The sequence below is a fragment of the Zalophus californianus genome, chromosome 6 (genome assembly GCF_009762305.2).
Source record: "Zalophus californianus isolate mZalCal1 chromosome 6, mZalCal1.pri.v2, whole genome shotgun sequence".
NCBI lineage: Eukaryota > Metazoa > Chordata > Mammalia > Carnivora > Otariidae > Zalophus > Zalophus californianus.
In genome coordinates this window covers 92,695,349-92,709,331 of record NC_045600.1, presented here as the reverse complement: position 1 = coordinate 92,709,331, position 13,983 = coordinate 92,695,349, and positions in this window count along the sequence as shown.

Genomic DNA, 13,983 nt, shown 5'->3' with positions numbered 1-13,983 from the left:
GCATTTTGACTTTACACAACTGGTGGTGATTTATTTACTTTCATTTTTAGAGTTCCCCAACATCCTTTTCTGAATTAATCCAGATGGAAAGGTCTGTCTTCTGATTCTCTGTTATTTGCAAGTCTAGCAACCACTAATCTGTTCTCTGTATCCATGGCCTTGGGGTTTTTGTTTTGTGTTTAGATTTCACATATAAGAAAGATCACATGGTGTTTGTATTTCTCTGACTTATTTCACTTAGCATAATGCCCTTGAGGTCATTCCATACTTTTGCAAATAGCAAGATTTCATTCTTCTTATGGTTGGATAACATTTCAGTGTGTGTGTGTTACAATTTATCTATTCATCCATCAGTGGACACTTAGGTTGTTTCCATATCTTGGCTATTGTAAATAATGCTACAATGAACATGGGGGTGCATAAATCTTTTCAAGTTAGTGTTTTCATTTTCTTCAGAGAAATACCCAGAAGTGAATTGCTGGATCATATGGTCATCCTATTTTTTGTTCATATTTTATCTTTGACCAACTTTAATGATTTCTTACCTAAAGACTGGTTTTGACAGACCATGCAATGTACTGAATAAGAAGGTGATGAGCGGCGAGAGGTGGTGTTAGAAAGATATAACTACTGTTTTTCTGTTCATAATGTCTTTATGTGTTTATGTTATGAACAAAGACTTCAAAACATTCCAACTATGTTGTAGCAGTGGTGTTAGTAAACAGGTAAAAATGATTACTTTTATTGAGCAACTATTGTGTGCTAGATCTTAAACACAGACATGTGTTATTCTATTTAATCCTTACAATCACATTTTCAAAAGTATAGTTTTATTCTCATTATTCAGATGAAAACATTGAAGATCAGAGAAGTAACCCACCTAAAGTTACATAGCGAGTAACTGGCACGTAAGTCCTGATTTTCGACCCTGTGCTCTTACCTCCACATTATATCAATGAAACAGGTCCAGTCCTATTTTTAAGATCATTGGTTCTTTAATGTCTAAATGTTGAATCAGAAAAGTAGAGTTGAGGAAATTTCCATTTCTGGTATTATTACAAATTTGCAATGTGAAGCATAAAGACATTGTTAGTCATTTGTTTAAGGTGGTAACTGATCTTTGAGTTGTCTAAGTCCCATTTATTAGTATCTGGATATTAGCCTGATTCAGGGGTGACTTAAGAACCAGCAGGAACTTCTCAATTTATACATCTTAAGAGAAAAAAACAGGGGAGTTTTACTGCTTCAGCCAAAAATTATTATTTTTTTTAAAAGATTGTATTTATTTGTTTTTTTTTAAAGATTTTTATTTATTTATTTAACAGAGATAGAAAGAGAGAGCACAAGTAGGCAGAGCGGCAGATGGAGGGAGAGGGAGAAGCCGGCTCTCCGTCGGGCCGGGAGCCCGACATGGGGCTCTATCCCAGGACCCTGGGATCATGACCTGAGCCGAGGCAGATGCTTAACTGACTGAGCCACTCAGGCGCCCCTTTATTTATTTATTTGAGAGAGAGAGAGAGAGAGAGAGAGAGAGAACAAGTGAAAAGAGGAGGGGGAGGAAGAGGGACGAGCAGACTCTGTGGTGAGGGCGGAGCCGGATGCGGGGCTCAATTGCACACCCATGAGATTAAGACCTGAGCCAAAATCAAGAGTTTGTAGCTTAACCGACTGAGCCACCCAGGTGCTCCAGCCAAAAATTATTATTAAGTGCTTATTTTAGTGTTGGGCATAGACACTAATAATTTAGTTTATGGTGCCCATAGATTGCAGGCTTAATGGGTACAGAGACTTTGTATAGCCCTAGCTGCTGACTGAGGTCCCAGTGAGGAGCTCAAATAAAGTTCATTGAATGAATGGAGAATGAATAAAAGACATGTATAAAATTACAACAAAGCAGAATGAATGGAGGCTTGCTTATGCAACTATAGCAAACTAGAATCAGGGGATACTCCTTGATGTTTGTGAGGTACATTTAAGAGAAATAAAGGAAATACCACAGATGAAATGAAAATAAAACAACACAGAAGTGAGCAAAAACTCAAAGCCAAAAACAAAGTCCTTGCCATCAGCAGCACTGGATCCAGGAGTGGAATTGACTCTTATTTAAGAAAACTGGAATTGTGCATTCTGATCACATGTTTTATTAGGTGTAGTTTTATCATTATAAAAGATATATAGTGTTTGCCTGAGAGGGCTCGGTGACATGGACACCTTTTCTGCTGATTTAATTAGGAGGCAGGAACCAGATTATAGCTTTATTATAAATTTCTATTGAATTTTCCTTGCTCCTCCCCCACTTCTGTTGAATTTCCCAAACACACAATGCAAGAGATGCTGTTTTTTGAGCACCTAGTTCATAGTAAATGTTCAATAAGTGGTCTTTTGATAATTTTCGCCACTGCTCTCACTAGGCTTTGTAGTGTCTCCTTAGTGATCACCAGTGCTCTCACTAGGCTTTACAGTGTCTCCTTAGGGATACACATGTGTTTGTTAGGTGAAATTTAATAATAATTATTATTTTTCTTATTATCATTAAATTAGACCTGAAGCACTTACAGAGCACTTATTCTGTGCTCTGCAGTGTCCTAGGTATTTTATATGTGTTAATTTATTTAATTCTTACAACAAGAAGAGATAGGTGCTACTATGACCCCCATCTGACAGATTAGCACACTAGGGTGTGGCATGGCTAATGTGCTGAAGATCGCATAACTAGCATGTGGTGATCTAGGATTTGAACGTAGCATGTTTCACTCGGCTTTGTGCTACATTGCTTCCCGCTTGGGATTGTGCATTAGAAACATCAGGGGAACCCCATGTCGGCGGGCTTAATCACCAGAATTTCTAGGAGTAGGACCCACATCCTGGATTTTAATAGGCTGTCCAGATGCTTCTACAATTAGGACAGCATCAGTCAATGGACAGACGTTAAGGAACTAGAGCCCTAGTTTCCTCTTGCTTCCTCTTGCCACGGTTGCTCGGGCAACCATCATGACAGAGTTGTCATTTCCTATGCAGGTATGTCCCTTCTTTAGAACGGGTGTCAGAAGCTTGGAGAAAATCCCGGAGACAATACTGAAACATTCTTTAGGAATTCTGCAGCATTAATGCTTTTGATCATTCAGAGAATGATATGGTGGGGAAAGATCTAACACTGACAATTGCGAGTTGAAAAGTGATTCAGTAGAGTTGAAGTCTGAATAAGAGTGAGTTTAGGAAATTTTGACCCATTTACTTCGTTTATATTTTCCTTCCTTCCTTCCTTCTTTCCTTTTTATCTTTCTGTGTGTGTGTGTGTGTGTGTGTGTGTGTGTGTGTGTAGCCCAAGAGAGCTAAATTTGATAAAAATCAAGAGAACTTTCAATAAATTTAAAATAAATATCCCTGGTAATAAGAAGGCAATATGGCATGGTTTAAATGGCAGTCTTTGTTCTTTCTGTTGGTCTATAAAATAATGGTGTTCTTAGAATTGGTGGTATTTTAGAGTAGAGTAGTAAACAGATGCTTCTTTAATCTTTCAGAATTATCTTGTGGTTCCTGATAAATGAATGAGGTATGTAAATTTCTTCTCAGCAGACTCAGATTCTCATTTGGGAAGAAACCAGAACAGCGAACTACAGAGTGAAAAGAAATGTTGTGAACCAAGTGAACTAGATGATAGAATCCAGAATAATCCCTTACCTAGACCTTCTTCTTTCACATAATTCCAATTTGGTTGAGACATTTGAGATGGGGGTGGGGTGGAGGAAGTTGAAGGCAACAAGAACACTGATGGAACCGAAGGGTTATGTGTCACAGGTGTAGATAATTTATTACAAGAATGGCATGATTATCTCAGGGTGTTCAGCTCACCACACTGGCTCCTGTTAAGGTTCAGGCGGGATCCCATCATATTAAGATCATCAAGTTCCATACGAGATAATCTCAAAATAACATTACTTTGCTCCAAGACACACAATTAATTTCATAAACCCCTGCTAATGTTTTAGCCAGACTCTAAGAGAAACTATTAAAAAACAAGAGCAAGAAAAGTGTTCTAAAGCCAGGCAGTGATCAACTACTACACAAACTCACTCAAAAAGTAAAACAAATACAAAAGTACAAAGCTGCAAGAGGCTGATACTGCAGAGAAAGCACCTTATTGGAAGTGTGGGGTGGGGAGAATCTGAAGCCAGGTTTGATTTTGTGACTTGACCATAGGTAGTAAGTGTCCTACAGAAATTACTGTCCACAGGCCAATGGCCAAAGCTCTAACAGTTATGTTTTGGTTTCATAAAAGTAATGTGATTTTATTCTTTAACTGAAAGGTTGTTAGGGAATTATATTATGACTTTCCTAACTTAGAGTTCCCTGCAGGTAGCTAGTGTTATTTCAAATGTAAAACTATCCAACATGTGTTAGAAATCATGGTTAGTAAAGTTACAGTTCACATGTCTATCTAAATAAAAAGTGCGTGGCCTGCTAGCTTTGGACCTGGTACTCCTCATGCCTTCAACTCCCACCAGTGTGAAAGTCACTCAGCCAGCTTCGAATAAGGAGTACAGGTGTGCAGAAGCACAATCATAATGCAGTAAGTGAAGAAACCTCTAGGTGAGAGGCAGACAGGGAGCAGGCTTGGGAAGGAGCCAATTCGAGTGGACAAGTGCTAATTGTGCAGAACAGCAGTCTGGAAGCCTAAAGACATAACAATATAACCTCATTTATATAAAGGGATCTATACATGTATATAGTTAATTTGGTGCTTGCGAGCATGAAGGGTAATACGCTCAGTAAATATTAGCTGTCAATGTTATTTTCTCTTCTTATTTGTAGCATAATTTAGTCTTCCTGTTCCTGACATACCGATAGTGAGTGACATTCAAAATCGTGTGTGTGTGTGTGTGTGTGTGTGTGTGTGTGTGTGTGTGTGTGTGATCGAACTTCATTCACAGCAAGTCATGAGTGGGTTTGGCCATAGGGGTAGGTGTGGGATCACTTTTTTCTTAAGAATAATCCTAATTGTGCTCTCTCCCCCAGTTTTCTCACTATTCCATTATGTGAGTGTCACAGGTTAATCTAAGTCACAGCTCTTATATATTGTATATAAATGACTTGTTTATATACCTTTAATATATACTAAGTATATCCCTGTGATCAGAAAAGCTATTTTTCTACCTTTGTATGTTTGTATCCTCTAGAGTCTTGCTTGTGGCCTGGCATGAAGGAGCTCAGTTTTTGTTTTGTTTTGTTTTAAGATTTTATTTTTGTGTAATCTCTACACCTGACATGGGGCTCAAATTCACAACCCCATGATCAAGAGTCACACAATCTACCAACTGAGCCAGTCAGGTGCCCCTGAAGGAGCTCAGTATTAAACCAGTTTCTGAAGATGTGGCTTTGAGCTCATATTCTAGCAGAAATAGATATCCAAGCTATAAAGCATCAGGAAATATTATGTAACATTTGGAAATAGGCAAAAGAAATTATTGGAAGTCCCTTCAATGAAATATTGGGCATTGCCTGAGGGAACTTTAGGGATTATCTGATTCTATTTGATTGATTTGCTATTGATAAGGCTATTTCTTTTTTAAAGATTTTGTTTTTAAGTAATCTCTGCACCCAATGTGAGGCTCAAACTTACAACCTGGAGATCAAGGGTGGCTTGCTCAACCGACTGAGCCAGCCAGGCATCCTGAGGCTATTTTAAAACTGTGAGAGTAGAAGTTAAATTTTAGAGTACTGACAGCATACAAAGAATTCATGGTCATAGCAATGCCAATAAGCTTTGTCAGATAGAGAATATAAATCTGTAAGTCAAATTCTCATTTGAACTAGTTTTAACATCTTACTCGTTTCCTCACTAATGAGTTGAATAAAATCTTTGGCACAATTTCATTCTATATTTTCATGGAAGTAGTGCTTTTTAACTTTTCAAAAAGTATAGTTTAATAGAAATAATGTGATAAATCCTATCATGGGGGCATGAAGATTTGTGGGATCATAAGGTGGGATCAATTTATTTGATATCACTGGGGAGGGAAGATTTTTACCCAGGAGGTGATTTTTAAGCTGGGTTTGAAGAAAAAGTTGAATTGATGTGTGGCTGTGGTCAGGGGAGAGGAGTGAGCAAAGAAAAATTGACAGGCAAAAGCAACTATGGACGTGGTGGTTATGTCTCTGGCCCCCAGTGTTTAAGAGGCATGAGCCTTAGAACTGCCACCAGCTCCTCAACCACTTTTCAAAGATGGTGAGATTTGGGGGTTAGGCCTCCTGATGCTGTTGTAGGGCTATGGAAGTCATCATCAGCTCCAAGGTCAAAGGCCCAGTAGGCATCTGACCCCTTTAGGTGTCCCAACACATATACTCTGTGGAGATATTTTCAGGGTATAGAACCCACTAAAGTGTTAAAACAAATTTAGACCTGGCATTTGCATTCCTATTTGAAATTCTGCATATAAGTCTGTGCAAATGATTGGATTTTAAAAATAGTAAAATATAGTCCATCAATCTCTTATATTCTCATTTAAAATCTAATTCTGCAATAGGAAAACTGACATAGATTACATATTAATCATGAGCATGGTTTCCTAGTTTCTTAATTTAACCTCTTCATAGACTTGAAAAGCCACCATTTGTTTAAAAATTTAAAATCACTTTACGCTTTCTCAATATAAAAGCAATGTATATATGTTCATTGTGGAAAAATTGGAAACGTGTGCAAGAAGATTAAAATTAAACTTGTTCATAATTCCACCAACTAGACCCAGGACCTGTTAAAATACCTTCCAGATTTTTTTAGTTTGTTTTTAATTCACAAAATATGGCTGTTTCTTTTTTTTTTAATTGACGTGAAATTCATGTAACATGTGAACAATGAAAAGTGAACAAATCAAGGGCATACAGTTCAAAAAACATTTTAATCACCACATAAGGAGACCTAGTACCCATTAAATATTTACTACCCATTTCTTCCATTCCCAGCTCCTGGCAACCACTAATCTGTTTTTTGTCTCTATGGATTTACATATTCTGGAAATTTCCTATAAATGGAATCACAACATACAACCTTTGTGTCTGGCTTCTCTCACTGAGCATATAACTCATAGCATGTATCAGTACTTCATTCCTCATTATGGCTGATTAATATTTTATTTGTATATATACCATAATTTATCCATTCATCCATTGACAGACAGTGATTCCTTTTGACAATCTGTTTTTTTAAAAAGACAATAAAACCTTAAAAAATCCTGAACATTAAAATCTTGCTTCATATGTGGTCACAGGAATATGCCTGTACAAATGTGCTTGCAACATTTAGAAATAGATTAAAGGGAGAGTGAAGTTAGAACTTCAGTTTTTTTGTTGAGCCCCTAATGCATGCCAGCACACCCCCACACAGGTACTTCCATGCCATCACTACCAGACCCTCCTGAGCTTTCTCGTTTCTGCCCCCGGATACAGATTTTTTTCTCACAGGAGGGGACACCATGAGGCAGTGTTGATTCCTGCCCCTATCACCTCTTTTTAGGGTTGTGATATTAGGCGGTCCAGTCTCCTGATCATCTTAGCCATGCCTAAAAGTACTATACTGGGGGCGCCTGGGTGGCTCAGTCGTTAGGCGCCTGCCTTCGGCTCGGGTCGTGGTCCCGGGATCCTGGGATCGAGCCCCTCATCCGGCTCCCTGCTCCGTGGGAAGCCTGCCTCTCCCTCTCCCACTCCCCCTGCCTGTGCTCCCTCCATTGTTGTGTCTCTCTCTGTCAAATAAATAAATAAAATCTTAAAAAAAAAAGTGCTATACTGTACTTGGTGATCTCAATACCATAGTGCCGGGTATTTCAGCAGTTAAAACACTAAGTTCATTGTATTCTGTAAGTCTAGGATGAGATTAATTTATTACTCCCTACTTATTTATTTACTTTTTCTTATTCTCAAGCACCATGCCAGCAAAACTAATTCATTTTTCCAGAGGAATAGAGTGATCTATCTACTACTTGGTAGGCCATACCTAGCTTTGATAACTAATTCCAACTATTGTTTAGTTCTTATCCTTTATCTTAATGCCACTAGCCTTCTATCCCCATAACCACCATCTGCCACTCCCCAGAGGGTGAAGTATTTTGTTTTCTGAGGCCTTGGGAAGATATGTAAGTTCTAAAATATTTGTGATTTTTACTAACTCAATTTACATAATGTACCCCTAATAATTTTTTTTAAATATTTTATTTACTTATTTGACAGAGAGAGAGAGAGAGAGAGCAGGAACACAAGCAGGGGGAGTGGGAGAGGGAGAAGCAGGCTTCCCACGGAGCAGGGAGCCCTATGTAGGGCTCGATCCCAGGACCCCGGGATCATGACCCGAGCCAAAGGCAGATGCATAATGACTGAGCCACCCAGGTGCCCCTGTACCCCCAATACAGTTAATAACTACTTGGCTTAATAAACATTTCTTGAGTTCCTACCATGTTCCAGGCACTTTGCCAGGCTTTAGAATTAAAAGAAAGAAAAGAAAAAAAAGAAAGAAAGAAGGAAAGAAAGAAAGAAAGAAAGAAAGAAAGAAAGAAAGAAAGAAAGAAAGAAAGAAAGAAAGAAAGAAAGAAAGAAAGAAGAAAAGAAAGAAGAAAGCAAGCAAGCTAAAAATGAATTAGGAATAATTCTAACAGAGACAAAAAATAGTGGCTTAAACAAGACAGAAGTTTATTTCTCTTTCATGTAAATGTCTAGATGTAGAAGCCCATGGCTGGTAAGGGGGGTTCCATGATTATCTGGGAATGTCTTCTGCCCATTTCTTGACCCAGTGGAAAGGGTCAAGAACTTTCTACTGTGCCATCCCTAGGAATGAGCCTCATCCTTGTGTTCTGAGATGCTGCTCCAACCATCACATCTATATTTTAGAGAAACAGGATAAAAGAAGGATGAGACATAAAGAGTATGATAGCTACCTTTTAAAAATTTTTTCCAGAAACTGCTATACATTCCATCTTCAACTAACATCTCATTTGTCAGAACTTAGCAACATGAACAAATAGCAACACATAGGCTGGGAAATGTAGTCTTTATTCTAGGCATCTGTTTCCCAGCTAAAACCTGGAGATTCTAGTGAGGAGAGAGCAGATAAGGGAGAAGGCAATCAACAACTGTCATCAAGACACAGTCCCTGCCTTCCAGACCGGTAAGGGACGAAATACCTGTAAGAATGCATAACAGGGGGTCTAATTCACAGTGGGCAAAGCTCTCCAGAGGTGGAGTCTTCTGAACTGAACTTTTAAGAAAGAGTAGAAATTAGTCAGGCAAAGGGCGTGGTAGCGGTGGTGCTGATGGTGGTAAGGGAAATCCTCCGTAGGGGAAGTAGCAAGTTTCCAGAAGCTGAAAGATCAGAGGAATTACTAGCACTTCAGTGTGGTTGCAACATACATTTAAAGGTCAGGAATACTGAAAGATGAAGTTGGAAAGATAAGCAAGGGTCAGTTCATGTCATATCTAATCTACTCTGCATAATCATTATTTAGAGTGACAAAATATTTAAAAAAAATTAGTTCCCCCTTAGGCTCTCACTTAAATGTTTATGAAACCACTAAGCATTCATATTTAAGAAAATCAGTTATATTTGTAAAGCATCTTACTTTTCACACTACAATCATAAATAGTGCCTGCAAAGTTAGGAGCCATTTGCTACAATTCCTCTAAGATGATCAATCTTCTCAGATCCTAGCAACAAAAGACTCCAACTAGATCAAAACTTACCTTATTCACCTGCTTATAAGATTCATAAAGATTCATTTCTGCCTCCTCAAAAAAGTGATTAAAAATTGCCCTCTGTTCAGTGTATCCACATTAGAGACAAAAAGCTAAAAAGCTTAAGGTGTGAGTTAAATAGCTAAGATTCTGAGTTGTAGTCACCAAGAAGACAGTAATTTGATGCTGCCTATAGCAGAGAAGGACATTCTTTTAGGGTTCCTGGACTCAATTCCAATGCCCCACCCTGCCAACATCAAGCAATTCTCAGACACCAGCGGGGCCTCTAAGAATTCAACTCCATTCTGACACTATCTACCCAGAGATAATATCAGATTCTATAGGTTAAGGGTTGTCCTGAACTCCCCATTTCAGACGCCAGTTGCAAGCCCCAGGCTGTTACCTGTGCTTCTGAACAAACCGGCTACTGATTAAAGGTTCCTGTGACCTCCTCCTTAGGTCAGATTAATTTGTTAGAGGGACTCACAGAATTCAGAGAAACATTTACATTCACCAGTTTATTGAAGGATATGACAAAAGATACAAATCAACAGTTAGATGAAGAGATACATAGGGCAAGGTCACAAACAGGAGAGCATCTGTCTTCGTGGAGTCCAGGGCCCAGCCTGATGATACGTGGAAGTGTTCTGGTTCCCCAAGCGTGCGAGCTCTCCAGAAAAGGACCAGTAAGCTGCCTTCTTGAGTTTTTTATGGAAGCTTCATTAATAGTTGTGATTGAGTAAGTCATTCACCATAGGCTAATTCAATCTCAAGCCCTTCCCTGCTCCCTGGAGGTAGGGTAGGGGGAGGAGCGGGACTGAAATTTCCAACCCTCTAATCACAGGCTTGGTTTCCCTGGCAATCAGCCCCATCCTTAGGTGGGGTCCAAAAGTTACCTCCTCAACATAACAAAAGACACTTTTATCCCTCCCAATACTTAGGAAATTCCAAGGGTTTTGGAGGCTGTGAGCCAGGAACTGCAGATGAAGACCAAATATATAGTTCTTATAAATTACAACATTGCAAGCATCATAGTAAACATATAAAAATTTTCATCCTATAAGTGCAGTCTTAATTCAAACAAAGCAAAAATAATAAATCACTGGCCATGGAGATGATCAGAGGTAGAGTTTGGGTCTGTGATAAAGACTGCAAAGATGGCTATGATAATTCCTCCTATATCTTTTTGCATTATGATTTTTCTGTTCCTCCCGTTGAAAGATGGAATTTATTTCCCTATCTCTTGAATCATAATGACCCTGTGACTTGTTTTGACCAAGGAACATGGTGGAAGTAACTCTGTGTGTAAATTTCAAGACTGGGCCTGAGACCTGTATGGAAGTGTGTCTAGCCTAGGGAGGATGAGAGGCCATGTGGAGGGAAAACAAGGCACCCCAGCTAACAACTAGCATCAACTGCCAGCCATTATGCCATCTTGTACCTTCTACCCCAAGGTGACCCCTCCAGCTGAATGCAACTGCATGTGAACCCAAGTGAACCAGCAGAACTCTCTATCCAATGCACAGAGCATAAGAAAGTATAAATCATTGTTGTTTTAAGCCATCAAGTCTCAGAGTAGCTTGTTACAAGGCAATAGATGACTGAAATAGGATCGTTCCCTTGATATTTTAGATTAAAATACATTACCACTATAGCTTATGACTCAAAAACAATTGAAGGCAGGGGTGCCTGGGTGGCTCAGTTGGTTAAGCATCTGACTCTTGGTTTCAGCTCAGGTCATGATCTCTTGGGTTGTGGGATCGATTCCCATGTCTGGCTCCATGGAGTCTGCCTGAGATTCTCTCTCTCCCTCTCCCTCTGCCCTTCCCTTCCATGCTCGCTCTCTCTCTAAAGTAAATAAATAAATCTTTAAAAAAAATTTTAAAAAAGCAATGAAGGCATTGCTATTACATCCATTTCAGGTTTAGTGTAATAGACTTTGCAAAATGAACTGGTAATAGGGAGTCAGGGTGTTCATTGCTAACAACTAAAGAAAACAGCAGCTTAAAGTGTTAGACATCTGTAAGATAATTATAAGGTCTCCACAACTAGAGGAAAGATTTAGAAACATGGGTATTAGAAATAGAAAGCAGACTCAGACTTATATGATTTCACTCATATGTGGAATCTAAAAAATAAAACAACTGAATAAATAAACAAAAACATGGGTATTAGATCCCTGAAACAAATAAATGTACTCACTTGGGAAATTCAACATTTAAAACATATAGCTAGTTCACCGTTAAAGAAATGATAACCACAGATATACCAAAGATTAGCATTATGGCACTCTAGATTTATGAGTAGAAATTCCAGTGACCTCTGTAGGTAGGAATAAGAATGACAGAAATGATGCCCCTTGACACTTGTAGATTAAATCCCTGATTTCTGTGGTGTGGCGGTTACCCTCCAAGAAGGCCCCTAGTGATTCTTATCTCCTGGGACTCACTCTCTTGGGAAATATTCTCCCTAAATCATGGCTAGCCTGTGTATCCAGCAAACTGTGGTGGAAGTAGTAGTGTGTGACTTCTGAGGCTAGGTTATAAAAATATTGCAGTTTCCACCTTGATCTCTCCCTTGGATCACTTGCTCTTGGGGAAGCCAACTGCTATGTCTTGAGTACACTCATGGAGCCCTATTGAGAGGACTGCATAGTGGGGAACTGAGGCCTCCAACCAGCGCCACGAGGATCAACTTGCCATCCGTACAGTGTGCCATCTTGGAAAAAGGTCTTTTCGTCTCAGTCAAGCCTCCAGGTGACTGTGGCTCTGGCCGACACTCATTTTTAAGATAAGATTTTTTTTGCAGTTACAGTTTATTTATCATAAAATTCAGTAATTTCTTAGTGTACAATTCAATGATTTCTAGTAAATTTACAGACTTGTGCAATTATGACCACAATCTAAATTTAGAATATTTTCATTATGCCAAAATAAATGACATGCCCATTAGCACTTAATTCCTTTTCCACTACCAGCCCCAGGCATCCACTACTGTATTTTCTGTGTCTATATATTTGCCTTTTCAGAAAACTTAATCTAAATAGAATCATGCAATATGTGGTCTTTTGTGTCTAGCTTCTTTTTAGTGCCTAGCTGACATTTTGAGAGATTCTGAACTAGAAACTCCCAACTAAGCCACTACTGAATTTTTAAAAAAATTTCTATTGTTATGTTAATCACCATATATTATATCATTAGTTTTTGATGTAGTGTTCCATGATTCATTGTTTGTGCATAACACCCAGTGCTCCACGCAGAACGTGCCCTCTTTAATACCCATCACCAGGCTAACACATCCCCCCACCCCCTCCCCTCTAGAACCCTCAGTTTGTTTTTCAGAGTCCATCATCTCTCATGGTTCGTCTCCCCCTCAGATTTCCCCACCTTCATTCTTCCCCTCCTGCTATCTTTTTTTTTTCTTAACATATATTGCATTATTTGTTTCAGAGGTACAGATCTGTGATTCAACAGTCTTGCACAATTCACAGCGCTCACCATAGCACATACCCTACCCAGTGTCTATCACCCAGCCACCCCATCCCTCCCACCCCCCACCACTCCAGCAACCCTCAGTGTGTTTCCTGAGATTAAGAATTCCTCATACCAGTGAGTTCATATGATACCTGTCTTTCTCTGATTGACTTATTTCACTCAGCATAACACCCTCCAGTTCCATCCACGTCGTTGCAAATGGCAAGATCTCATTCCTTTTGATGGCTGCATAATATTCCATTGTGTATATATACCACATCTTCTTTATCCATTCCTCTGTCGATGGACATCTTGCCTCTTTCCACAGTTTGGCTATTGTGGACATTGCTGCTATAAACATTGGGGTGCATGTACCCCTTCGGATCCCTACATTTGTATCTTTGGGGTAAATACCCAGTAGTGCAATTGCTGGATCATATGGTAGCTCTATTTTCAAGTTTTGAGGAACCTCCATACTGTTTTCCAGAGTGGTTGCCCCAGCTTGTATTCCCACCAACAGTGTACGAGGGTTCCCCTTTCTCCACATCCCCTCCAACATCTGTCGTTTCCTGACTTGTTAATTTTAGCCATTCTGACGGGTGTGAGGTGGTATCTCATTGAGGTTTTGATTTGGATTTCCCTGATGCCGAGCAATGTTGAACACTTTTTCACGTGTCTGTTGGCCATTTGGATGTTTTCTTTGGAAAAATGTCTGCTCATGTCTTCTGCCCATTTCTTGATTGGATTATTTGTTCTTTGGGTGTTGAGTTTGATAAGTTCTTTATAGATTTTGGAT